Raw genomic sequence first — 13,720 nt, forward strand, 5'->3', positions numbered from 1 at the left:
GGTTAATAAAGGGAAAGGGGAGCTGACTGGGCTCACTTTTGCCTGGATCCCAGGTAAAGCCCAATCCTGGTCTATGGCTGCAGTTCATCCCTAGCCCTGTCCTCCCAGTCCAGGTGGAGGGAGGCTGCAGGGAGCAGCAGCAAATAGTTAATGTCTTGTAGCCTTTCAGAAAGCAGCTGTGGTTGAGTTCACTTCCTCTCTGGCATTTTGTAAACCTAGATTGTAGTTCTGCTTGTTTTGGTTCAGCTAGATGTAATTAAGAGGAAGAGGGTGTCAGCTATTGAGAAAATTATTTTAACAAGACTTTTCAAGTGCCATTGTCCAAAAAAGAGAGTCATTGTCTCCTGTGTTTGTACAGAGGCCTGCTGAGTGTGCTGAACCATGTGAGCTCTCAGCACACAGTTGTTGCTGCTTGCAGGACCTTCCCTAACCCTCCCTAGTGGAAGTTTGGAAATACAATTTTGTATGTTTCTGTAGAATACCTGATTTTTGTCATCAACCTTCACAGAACTGGCAACCTGTCTGCCAAGCTGCTGGGGCTGGTACCAACAGCTGGGAGTTGCCTCCTCTACAGAGAGGCCGTGCCATGTAGGAGGGTATGGACTGACCTGTCTTCCAAACTGTGTCTTATCTCCTTCCTTCATCTCTTCTGCCAGTGTTCTTGAAAAGTTCCCCATGATGAAGTATGCTCTGATTCTCAGAATCCCCCTTGGATCTTTTTTGCATTTTCATCATCTACATCTCTCCCTCCCCAGTTTCTGCTATGGCAGAAGCCATAATTTGGCTTCACATCTGTGGGAGGAATTCCAGGCAGTGCTTGTGCTTTCAAGGCTAGCTGGATAGAAAGCTCTTTGCTTCTAAAATACAAGCCCTAAAAAAGAAAAAAAAGCTCCCTGACACAGTTGTCTGCCTGTGTTCTGCACAAACTTCTTAGGGCTTGCTATTTTATTCTAGGTTTAAGAAATTTGAGGTTAATAGCAATTAGTCTTCATCTCAGCACCAGGCCAAGGCAGGGACAGTGCAGGGGTTTTATAGGCTGCGGGGGCTCAGGGGAAGTAGCAGATTTGGGTCCCCATTGCGAAAGGTCAGGGTGAATTCTGTGGTGTGGGTTTATCAATCTTTAACTCACACTGTCTCCTGCTGCCAAGGCAGTAGCAATGCACAGACTAATGTGACAGTGGGAAGTGTGCAGGACAAGTCTAAGGCAAATGGAGGAGAGGAGGCATTCTCTTTAGAGAGCACTGAAGAGTGAACACTGGAGTTTTGTGATGATTTGCCTAACCACCCTCACTCCCTCTTCCTGGTGTGTTTAGCTCCGAAAAAGAGGCTGTAATAAACCAGAAAATAAGGTTCTGATGTGAGCAGTGTCAAGGGTCAGAGTAGATGCTGATACTGCATTTCTTCAAAAACATTTTAGCAAACATGGATAAGTGGCTGTAACAAACAGCCTGTGGAGCCCCTTGCATACTGTAAACAGAAAGCAAAGGCCAGTTGGATCCAAAGACAGCAATCATCTCCCTGCAGTCACTGGAATCAGTCTGGGGCACAAGGCCTTCTAGTGGGGCCTCACCCCCAGCCCAGTTAGTGGGGCTGGGCATGCTGGGGCCCAGTGAGAGTGGCTGCATGCAAGGGTGGCTGCACACCAACCACCCAACCCCGGGGAACCTGCTGCCTGTGAGCACAAAGTGTAACCCCAGAGCTGGCTGAAGGGCACAGCACTGACAGGCAGAGGGAGTGCAGCTGTCTCAGGAACCCTCACAGTGCTTGAGGAGCCTTAGGTGTCAGGCCCTTTGCAGCACTGACACAAGACAGAAGCCTTTAAATTCAGCCCTGCTTTCACATTTGAACAGTGCTAGAATATAAACCTTGATGTCTGTGTTTGAAATGTTAGTGCACACTGCCATTAAGTCCACTCTCTTGGAGTCTCTAATTGTGCAGATAAAACATATTGTTCAGAGCATCAGTATTTGTTGTCTTTTTTTGACACTGTTTTCCAAGAAAAGACACTCCATTGTTAAAGTGGCCATTTCCAGACTGTGGGTATTTATGAGTGGCATTTGTATCACAGGCAAGTTCCTTGTTTCCTTGATATGATCTTCCTGCAGGCCTCTCAGTCTCTCAAAATTCCAGTGCAAGGCAGGAAATTGTTCCTTATCCTTGCTTATATTGTATCTACCCTACTGAAAGATCACATACTTACAGTCAGTTGTTTGACAAGCAGATGAAGCTGAGAATAAATAATCCTTCTAAGTATTCCCTGTCTGCCTTTCACAGCCAAACCTTAGCACTAGGAATGCCTTCCTGCAACCCTGTGCACAGGTAAGGTGAAAACCACAGGACTCTCCTGCACCAGCTGGCTCCAGCTGCAGGGCTGGTCACAAGTGCTTCCCACAGGTGATCCAAGACTGGCAGAAGCAATTTGTGACAGCCAAGTTCTTTTTTATGAACACGCAGACAGCTGCCAAACCACTTGTTACATTTTAATGAGCAGATCAGATGTACAAAATAATAGGCTGAGGGTCACTAAAGGGTGAGGGAAGGAGGGAAACAGCAGAATTCGGAGATGCAACAACAGATGGAAATGCTGGACTGTCTCATCTGGCTGTCCCAGTTCTGCCTTCCTTCCTAGAGTGGACACCTGCACCTCACTTACCTTTGGCTCTCTAAGGAGCTGGAGACGTTTGTGGTCTGTTAAATTCAGGGGACACTCACCCAAAGCCTGGATCTACACATCTCACTTTAGGAGCTGAATTCTGGTCTTGGTAGGTGAGGACCAACCAGGCAGGAGCTGGAGACACAGGAGCAGCCACGGGAGACTTCTCTTGAAAATCCACAGCTTTCTGTGGCAAGATGATGGGTCTGTTTTCTGCCTTCTAAGCTTAAGCATCACAGTGTTTGCTGCTGCACTTTTGTGGCTTGAATCTCACGGCTTCGTGTGGCCACAGATCTGGGTATGTCTGTCTGTCTGCAGTGCAGTCACACTTACATAAAGATGTAACCCAGAGGCAGTCCAGTCTCAGAAATTCATTTTGAGTCTTGCAACTCCTTCTGAGCCTTGCTTTGCAGTGACAAACCATTAGCCTGCAGGAACAACAATGTTCTGCACTGTTCCAAAACTTGGGTCTTGCTGACATCAGGAGACTCTTCAAAAGGCATTCAGAAAGTAGGAACTGAGGATGTGTGCTGGTTTTGGTTGGGATAGAGTTAGTTTTCTTCACAGTAGCTACTCCAGGGCTGTGTTTTGGATTTGTGCTGAAAGCAGTGCTGGTAACACAAGGATGTTTCAGGTACTGCTGAGCAGGGATGAGGGGACATTCAGAGGGGTGGTGTTGCTCTTCCCAAATGACGTGTGGTGGAGCCCTGCTTTCCTGGGAATGGCTCGTAGTGAATGAATTCCTTGGTTTGCTTTGATGCAAGTGCAGCTTTTGCACAACTTATTAAACTCTCTTGATCTCAACCCTTGAGTTTTTTCACTTTTTTTCTGATTTTTTTCCCCCATCCCAGCTGGGAGGTGGGAGATGTGTGTGAGCAAGTGGCTGTGCCATAGTTGTTGGCTGGGGTTAAACCACAGCAGAATAGCTGTAAGTTCATCCTTGGAAATTAGTATTTAGTCCTCTTGGCTGTAGAACTAGGACTTGCACCTTAGGAATCACTAGGTGAGGACAAAGAGATCCCAGAAAACATGTGTATGAGACAGAGCCCTTAAAAAAACAGCTTGTTAAAAATATTTTTGGTGTCTCAGAATAAGAATATATAGCAGATATGTAATAAAATAAGGAGGAGATAGACATGTCCATTTAATTTTTTTGAAGGGACACATCAAGATATAAAATAATTTTTATCTGCTGTGTTCTCATTTTGCTCTTGCCTCATTTTCATTATATCTGCAAGTTCTCAAGGTAAGAACTGCTTTTAAAAAAATCCTTCATATTAGGATGATGCACAAAACCAAGATACTGATCACTGGTCATTACAAGCTATGGAGTTAGAGCAGGAATTCAAAAATCCAATGCCCAGCCCTCTAAATTATATTCCACCTCTTTGAAATTCCCTCTATATTAGTGATTCTTCACCTGCCCTCCCTTATGGAAGAAGTTTCTGCTGTGGCAGAAAAGCCCAGTAAGTCAAATTCAGGGGTTCCTGCATGTTCTGAAGCCCGTGGTAGATGGGCTGGGGACTGTCAGGCTGAGCAGAGCAGCACTCCTGGATTTCCTGAGGGAGCAGGCCAGGCACTGCTGTGTGTGACCACTTGCACAAACTCAAAACAATCTCCCCCACCTTTCTTTTCTGTTCAAACCACTGTCAGATGTAGAGCCTGTCTTCCCTAAGCCAGCTCTCACACAGATTTACAGGAGCAGGTAAGATCACACCAGGCACAGAACTAAAGCTCCCTCTGACTGCGTATTTTGGGCTGTTCAGAGTATGTCTTCAGAAGGATTCATTTCTCTTGAATTTCTGGACTGAATGTAACCTTTTACTGTAAAGCAGCTTTACTTTGGGTCCCAGCTGTTGGGAAAACCCAACTTGTGTTTAAACTCTAGACTAAACTGTGATGCTTAGAATAGGTTAAGCAGCACCCATAAAAGCAGCAGACAGAATGCTGTATTTACAGTGGCTGTAAGAATAACCAGTCAGAAATATTTCTAATCTTGGCATGCATGTGAGTCAAAAGTCCAAATATATTGCCAGTTCATCTCAAGGCATTACACTCAGTTTCTGGGAAAAAGATCTGCCAAGTATCTACCGAGTTGCATGTGGGGAATAGTGTAATGAATAACAACTGATTATATGCAAATATGACATTAACCTTTTTGGGGCTAATAGATAATGCTGGTAGACAATTTGACTTAGCAGAGGTGGATATGCTGCTCTGAGCTGCAGGTGTAGGGACTGGTCATGGTTGCTGCGTGCTGGGCAAGGGCAAGGCTTATTCCATTTAACTTTTAGGATGTGGGGATCACCTCCTATGCAGGGGGTTCCACTCAGGGGAGTGGGCTGTGCTGTTCACAGTGATGACTGTGTGTGAATGGTGTGCAAGAAGAACTGATACCCAAAATAGGCTCCACCAAATTTCCTTGTCACCTACCAGGATGGTGACCCCAGCCACCACATGAGAGGCACAAATGGAACCCTATGTCAGGAAAACCTTTTCTGTGGTCACTGCTGTGACTAACAGGGTTTCTGTGTACTCATTTAAAAACATGCTGAGGAGCTGCTCGTGTGGGGGGATGAGAAAGGATCCCTGCAAGGTGGCAACAGACCACAACGAATTTCCAGCAGAAGTTTCCAGAAACCTAAAATGTGAATTCATGGTGTGCTCAAGTGGGCTTTATATAACAACTAAATAATAGGTATACACTTGGGAGTCACTATATTTGTCCTGTTTGCACACACTGGAAGGCCCAACAGTGTGGTTAAAAAAAGGCTCGAGCAAACAAGTCATGAAACAGAGTACAGCAAAGTGATGCTTTCTGCTAAAGATGGAACACAGCTTTCTCCTCACTGCTGTGCCCCCCTGGATCCTGCCAGAAATACTCCTCAGAATAACAGGACCGTTTTTGTTGCTGGCCCCTGCTGTCTGCTTCATTCACCACCCATGGTCGTGGTGTTGGCTCAAGAGCTTAAATGTGAGACCCTGAGGGAGTAGCCAAACATATGTTGCCATAGGGAGGACAGAGGGATTCAGATCCACCACCAGTTCTCCTTGGCTGGGTTCCAGGCTGGCAGGCAGGAAGGGAGGGATCTGGACAGGGTGCCAGGAGTCCCCTTGCTGGATATCAGTTTCTGACTGACTGAATGACTTCCTTCTGCTTTACTTCTGTCTCTACACCTCTGTAAATACCTGTAGATGGTGCACACTTCTCACCTTGCAGCCAGCCAGGCCCATAAAGCAGCATGAACTGGGGAAGTTTGGAAAAATGGCCTCACTGCTCAGTTCCCTCCTTCCAGCTGTGCCCTTTGCTCTGAGCACAGAGGTTCACTGCAGGTGATGCTGCTGCACAGAATGCAAAGGCCCCTTGTCAGCACTCCCCTGGCTTTATCAACACAGGATGGATGGCTAGAGTCCAGCCAGAAGTCCTTTCACTTCTCTTGGAGTGTCTGGGTGGCTGAGGGATGTTATGTGCTCATTAACTTCTATGCAACCATAGTTCTCCTTCTATTACAAAAGAAAACCAAAGAACAAAGCCAAGTCTGCTTGTGACTGGGAAAAAAAATGAAAAAAAAAAAAGGAAAGAAAAACAAACCCCAAAATTCACTTTACAGCTTTTTCCAAAATATCTTTAAACTGTCTGGAGTGACTCACTGACTCTGCTACACATCAAGAGATCTAAAGGTACATCTTAAAATAAAACCAGAGAGATGAATATTAACTCTGCTTCAGCCTCAGCTCCAAATGTATTTCTGGCTTAGTGTTCTGGGTTGAGACTGTTCTAAATCAACAGGAGAACCTATGCTTAGGCAACTCCAGGATGATTAAAATAGCCATCTCCTTATGTTGACTCCATGCAGAACTCCAGGGGAGCTGTGCTCCAAGCACTATTTTATTATCTTTGGAGACATAAAAAGCTTGCTTGGTTTGTCTGGCTGGTAAACACTCTGCCAGTAATATGTTGGCTTTAAAAGCCAATGTGAAAGAAGTCAGTGTTGTAGTTTTCCAGAAATGTAAATCCCTTAACAGTGACTGCAAAAGCCAGGGAGTTAGGGGTGAGGGAGGGAGGGAAACAGGGCCCAGTTCTTTGCATGAAGGCGTGAAAAAGTTTTAAATTAAATATACCCTGCTTATATTTTAATAATATGTCCCAAAAATATTTCAAAATATTAACTGTCATGCAAGAATGCAGGGAGTCCACATGTGCTGGCCCACAGTCCCTTTGGGAAGGCAATGCCCCAGCACTGCAGCTGCTGCTTTGAACCCTCCCCACAGGGGGATTTTCCGGGCAGCCCCTGGAACGTGGAGCTGTTGGAGTTCTCCCACCAGTTTGTTTACTGTGCCCAGAGCTGCAATATGATATTTCACACACAGTGATAACCACATTATCACAGCAAGCAGGGCCAGAGGGGACCAGAATAACCCAGCACAGGGGACTGGGAGCATTCCTGAACAGCCTCTCTTATTGCAGAACTGGGAACTGCAGCAAAGCCTTTGCTTACAGAGGTGAGTGGGAATGACTTCTTCACCAGCAGGCAATGCATGAAGCATTTTTCCACATTAGCTGCACACATCTGTCCAGATGATGGCCAGGTTTTAATTTCACTTTTCAGCCCTTAGTGATGCATCTTCACAACCCCTGCTGATTTGCAGTCAGCTGAGTAAATATAACCCCAAACTGCTAAAAGCCTGAAATGTTTCTAGGTCTCTCTGGGAACAGAACAATTTGCAAACAATATCAGTAGCATGTGCCAGCAAGAGATACAATAAGTACCCAGTGCACGTACTTGCAGGAAGAAGTGAAGCCTGCAGGTAGTCCCGAGTCTTATGTTCCTTGTACAGAAATACCTTGTGGTTTTACATGCTAAATATTGAAATACTGACAGCAATGGTGTAAAGCTCACGCTGAACCTGGGAGCAAGATTCCTGATCACATGCCATGCTTACAAATACCTCAGTGCTCTGGCTAGTTAGATCAGCCTTTTGATCTAATACAGCTGTTACATTTACCCATCAAAAGAAAATTGTTCTATGTTTGGCAAGCAGGTCTTGCTTAACCTGCACTTCAAAACTTTGGTCCTTATGTATCTGAAAGATGTTGGGCCTTGTGTGAAGTGGCATTAAATGAGACAAAGGAGAACTGTGTGTCCTGAATTACAGGCTCTTTTTTAAAACTACACTACACACCTCACAAGTTTAATAATGTCTTGGTCTTGGGTACTCAGTCATGTTTACAGGAGCAAAATCTCATTATGCTCTAAATGAAGGCCTGGCAGTCTCTACCTACATTATACACCATGGTTAGAGAGAGAGACATGAAAAAGCAAGGAAATCTCACAATGCTTGAGCTTTTTAGGACATGATGGAACATTCAGAGTGATATTCTACTGGAAAAACATGAATTTAATGGAAGGACCACTGTGATGAGATCCCTGCATCATTTTCCCAGATGTTTGCTAATTTATAAAACTGTGCTAGCATGCAATAGGGATAGATGGTGATTAGGCATCAGGTTTTAGCCTATTTTACATTACTTGTGGGTTTGAACCATGGCAGGGGTTCAAATGAAATATGGATGATTCACTATCTGAGGGGGCAAGGAGAAGCCACAGAATGCAGCAGGTCCTACCAAGCTCACTCATTTACTGACTGGAACAGCTATTCCAGTCCCTGCTGGTCCCTGAATCATAGTAATGGAAGGTTTTCCTGCAGCTGTGTGTCATCTTAGGTTCTTTTAGGCACACAAATCTCAGAGCATACAGCAGTGCCTGTTAAATGGTGCACTGACACAGTGAGATGGGGATGGGTGCATTATGTGAGTGTGGATGAGTTACTGAGCACTTCCTGAGGGGGTGACAATAAATTACTTTCCATGGTGCACCATAAATTCCTGACCATACAGGCATTACAGGAATCAGCCTGTGTAAATTCTAGACTAGCAGGTAGACAAGTAGTAAATAGATCTGTAGATATTTTTAAATTTGGTTACATTGAGTCTAATTGTACAAGGCTCTGAGGGAAAGAAATAATAGGCATAAAAGGTTTTCAGATAGTTTTCCTGAATGTGAATTGTATCACCCTGGGTACTAACTTCCTGATGCTCCCCATCTGTAAAATGCCATGTATTTAAATGATTAAAAAGATACTTGAGTGATGATCTTTACTGTGAAGCAAGACAAAATCCCAGAAAACTCAGCTACATCTCCCTTCCTCAAAATTCGGGGCAATCTATGGCAGCAGTTGATAGAAGCTCTTTAATTACAGCACTGAGTATCTACTGGCACATTCCCCTTTTACCATAATGAGTAAATCAGTTTGGTGTTTGGTGTTTGGTGCTTGACAAGACAGCTTTGAAAGGTTTAGTTCTGCTCACAGGGCATCCTGGCAGCTTCTTATTTCAGAACAAGCTGAATATCTCCCTCTCACTGTGTTTTGCCATCTCAAGTTTCAAGTTCTAGCCAGAGCAAAAAAATTTGGGAGGGTCTTGTTCAGTCCTTGAATTCCCAGATGTTCAGTGAAGGGAGAAGGAAAGGAAATCTGAACCAATGGTCTCCTATTTCCCAGCTCAGATTGCTACTCAGCACTGGGCCTGAAGAACATAATAAGAAATAATCTAATCCTAGTGACATGGCAAGAAAATTCCCATTTCCCTGGGAACGAGCTGGTCTCCAAACAGGATGCAGTGCTGCCATTTGTGAGCTAACACAAGTCTCATTCAACTCACTTCTCAGTGAAAGGTATATACTGCCCTTGTGTACAATGGCAAGTTTTCCCAGGGATACTTTGCTTTGGAACCAGAACGTTCCAGAACCAAAATGCTCTGAGACATTGGCACCTTTTGTGCTAGTATTCACAGTTCTCTGTGCCAGTAAAGTAGAACCCAGATCTAATATATGTGCAGTACAGTACAAAATTCCTGCTGCAAACCCAGAAGCAGCAGAGACAGGGGGGATGCCTTTGTAGCCTACAGCAAACAGGAGCAAAAATAGCTTTGTGTACAGTGTTTTGGCTACCAACAGTCTCGTTTAAGGCAGTGGGAAAAGTGACATCATTTGTGTGCAGGCACAGTTCACAGACACATATGATACTTTTACTGTAGTAATATTCTACAGATATAGTAGATATATATACAGACACATACATATAAATATAGATATACTAACAGAGGTGAAAAGAGTCATACTAGTTCACCCTGGGACATTCCCATCATACCATTTTTAAGCACTTGGAATAGACTTTGAGAATTGATATATTTATTTTACAACAGTTTCTTTACACATTCTTTTCCCTGGCAAGTAGATTCCACATTCTGATTCCTGAATTTTGTCTGAAATAGTATAATTCTGTACCACCTCATTATGTTCCCAATCCTCCCAGATTATCGTCAGAGTAATACTTATAATTTGTGTGACTGTTGTCCTTAGATTTGTTAACAAGTTAATCCTAGTGGTAAAATTGAAACCCCAGCTATCATTTGAACATGCAGTGTTGGCGGCCCACAAACAGCTGTGGTTTGGCCCCTGGGACACAAGAAGTGGTATTAGTGAGTTTTATGTTCTGGAGTTACTCAGGTGCTTTGGAATAGTTTTCCCCTCCCAGATCAAATGGATGGGTGGATAGGCTGCTCCCAACTATCACATTTTCCAGGCAAATAGGTACTACTAGGTTTTCTTTCAACGGGATGCTTGGAAGTTCTTTTCTGTGCTCTGACATAGTATTATTATTTTTTTAAATATGCCTGTAGCTCCCTTGTTTGCCAAAAATTGGTAAGAAGCCTTGTTCCATTGTGATGAAGAGAAATTAGTGTTGTTGGTTATAAAAGGTTCTATTCTGATTCAGATGGGATGAAATAAAGTCTGCTGATAGTAAAAGTAGCTTTAAGCACAAGCACAGAATCAGTATGTTCAAGAGTGCATTTGGAAATAATACAATATAAAGTTTACATAGCAAATCCAGGAAAAGCTTGCTGCCAGTGACATGAATTAGTACTGCTGGATGTCACCCTGATGCACTTGCATTATTGAACAGACTCTGGAGGACAGTTAACAATTGATGAAGCTGGTGTTGAAAGCTGCCAGACATATGAGAACTTTCAGGCATTTGTTTAAAGCATGAATTAAAAATAACCCTTTATCTGTACAAATAATACCTTATGAAAACAATGTGGAGAATTTAAAAACTGTTCAGTTTATTTGTACCATTTATTTTTCACATCTCCATTGGTTTGTTAAAAAAACCTCATCACCCAGATTAGTCACACTCACCTCCATTTATACTCTACATTGTGTCCAAGCTGGGACAGTGCAGAAAAGGCAAAGTTTGGGGTAGAGTTAAAGCATTGCCTTTGTTCAATGAAATGGTTCTGGAAGCCTTGGAAAAGTGATGTAAAATTAGTATAGGCTCTTAGAAATCAAAGCATTGGAAGTCATATGAATATTTGTTATTTTTGTTGAAAATGGGAATTCTGGTAAAAAGACTCCTGGTCTTTGCTTGTCTGTTGCTCTGCTCCCTTCCTGCTCCTCTTGCTCCCCTTCCCCAGCTACAGCTCTCAGAATAGTGTGAACTAGAGCCCTGTTCTCAGGATTTCAACCCACTTATCTGGAATATCAGGCTGCAGCAGATTTCCCACTTTCTGCACTCCTACTTAGCATTCTTAACACTGTTGCACATGGCAAGATTATTTTGGAGAGCTTTCAATCCTAAGGTACTGTTTGGTTCCTGCAGAGGAGTGTCCAGAGGACTGCATCACCTCAAGTACCCTTTCCAAAATGTCCACTCTAAGAACTGGATTTTGCAGGTGTGCTCAGCAATGGGAAAAATCAAATCTCTTACAACAGACTTCATGGAATACCAAATGGTTGTCAAGACCCAGAAAATGCTTGATCTATTTGGGCAAAACTGTGGGAAAGGACATGTTCTTTTCTGGCAGTGGCACAGTAATAACTTTTGTCCCTCTCTGACTCCTGGGCCTAAAGGAGAGTGAAACAACCTGTTGATTTTCATTTGAAGCACAAACACAGAGGCAGCTTCTCAGCCACTGAGAGCTCCAGTTAATAGAACATCTCCAGTGTGCATCACCTGGGGACTCTGAGCCATAGTTCTGACTCTGTGAGGGAATACCCTTCTAGAGAAATATACCTATACACACATCCAGAGGGGAAAAAAAATCTATATGTGTGTGTTCATACAGTGTCTTAGGGAAGAGCTGCTCTGTTGATCTCAGACATGGATTTGAATTATACTTAAAAAATAAACACAACCTTCTGTTCTGGTGGAGGCTGTATCAGCCCCATACCACCGTGCTGCTATGGTCAACGTTATTTCCCACACGGAGTGACTCATGAGGGAATGAGGGATGTTACCGGAGAGAAGCGTTAATCCTGGGGCAGAAATGTGCAGGAGCTTCCTCCCGGTGCCGGTGCAGGGGGAGCAGAGGAGCTCCCGTCCCCGGCCCTGCTGGGAGCTCCGCTCGGTGCCTGGTGTCACACCGCCCCCCCGGGACGTGGCCAGCACTGGCACTGCTGGCAAGGGAGCCCTGCCTGGCCGCGCGCTTTAACCCCGTGTGCCAAAGTCTAGCACAGGTGCTCGCTCTGCGCTTTTGCCTCGTTTTTAATTTTTGTCCTTCGTCTGGGGCATCTTGTCCTTTAGAGAAGCATCTTGAACCTCGTAACGGGAGTTGCTTGTGCTCTGATGATGGAACACTGAAAATGTGCGTGACCTTTATTTTCAGAGGCCAGACACGGGAAATGGAAATAGATTTGCTAATGAGACAACGCACCAGCGGAAATGTGCTCGTGCTGCTTGATGTGCTGCAGTGGAGCTCCACACAGCTGCCTCCAGCTAAGCTGCTGTCCACTGCACATGGCACAGAACTCACAGAGCTGCCTCACCAACCTCCAGGAAAGCTTTTATTAAGCTGAGACCCTGCATTAGAATTTACCTCCATTCTGCTGCTTTCTGTTGATATTTTCCATGCCAGCATCTGCACCGAGCAAAGGACTCACTTCTCTGTGGTGGGTTTCTGTGGCCTCCATTGCTGTCAACGTCATATCTGAATGTTTCACTTCTACACCTTTGGGAAATTAGAGGTGAAAGCCCAATCTATCAGTTTGCTACAAGGACTGGCATGGAGTGTGTTCACAGTGTTTGCTGTGAGAGGCTGCCTGGTACTTAGTTGCCAGTTGGGTTAAACCACGACAGTGCTCAGGGCAAAAGGCTTGTTGATACCCTTTTCAGATGAGTGTTCAGGGCATCTGCCAACCTCATTCCACACATTCTGAGCTTATCACTTAGAAAAGAAGAAACAAGCCATGGGAGATGATGTCCTTTCTATCTTTATGCACTTACTCTAGAAATGGAGGATGGATGTTTAGCCACAGGAAGTCCCAATGTGTGTGCTCTGCACAGAGCCGGCCTCTCTCTTTTCTGAGCTGTACTTGAGAAGGACGTTGGTCCTCTAACAAAAGCAAACAGGTCTACTCTGTAAAGAAAGGGGTTTAAATAACTTTGCAGGTGGCATGCAAGGATTGTCTGGCAAAGACTGAATTAGATCCTAGCTCTTCAGGTTAGCATTCATTCCACTTCTCCAGGGCCAGCCCTCCTTCATTCCACGCTCTCCAGTCTCTACAGCAAATGCAGAAGTCACCTAAGGCAACAATCTGCTTCACTTGATCCATGAGTGATGTTCATCTAGTGATTATGAAGGAAGCCAGGATCACAGGGAAAATGTGCATCATTAGACCATATCATAATTCATACACACGGGAGGCAAATTAATATTTTCAAATACTTAAGACCACAGATGTCTGAGGAATACAGCAGAACAGAATAACTCTCCAGGCAAACTTCCCCACTGTAAATTCTTAGAATATATGCAAGATACCAATTCAGGACCAAATTCTAAGCTCAGATGCTCTCAGATGGAGCCTGTAGCATAGATGGATGGCTACATATATCCCAAAAGAGGATGCTGTGTGGAATATCTCTGTTGTAGTAGAGATGATGTGCTATATTAAATAGAAATTTCTAATTAATAATCCTAAATCACAAGCTCCTGTTCTGCACTGATTG

The 13,720-nt window shown here is 44.2% G+C and overlaps 1 long non-coding RNA gene across 6 annotated transcripts in view; it reads left to right on the forward strand.

Moving 5' to 3' along the window:
- LOC135420679 (uncharacterized) overlaps nucleotides 1-12,662 on the forward strand; it is a 42,930-nt gene extending 30,268 nt beyond the window's left edge. For all 6 annotated transcript variants that reach the window (XR_010433669.1, XR_010433670.1, XR_010433674.1 and 3 more), the window contains one exon: nucleotides 12,381-12,662. This is a non-coding gene — a long non-coding RNA (uncharacterized LOC135420679). The remainder of the gene's footprint in view (nucleotides 1-12,380) is intronic.
- Nucleotides 12,663-13,720: the final 1,058 nt, after the last annotated feature.

This window comes from Pseudopipra pipra, chromosome 12 (genome assembly GCF_036250125.1).
Source record: "Pseudopipra pipra isolate bDixPip1 chromosome 12, bDixPip1.hap1, whole genome shotgun sequence".
In the NCBI taxonomy this organism is placed as follows: Eukaryota; Metazoa; Chordata; class Aves; order Passeriformes; family Pipridae; genus Pseudopipra; species Pseudopipra pipra.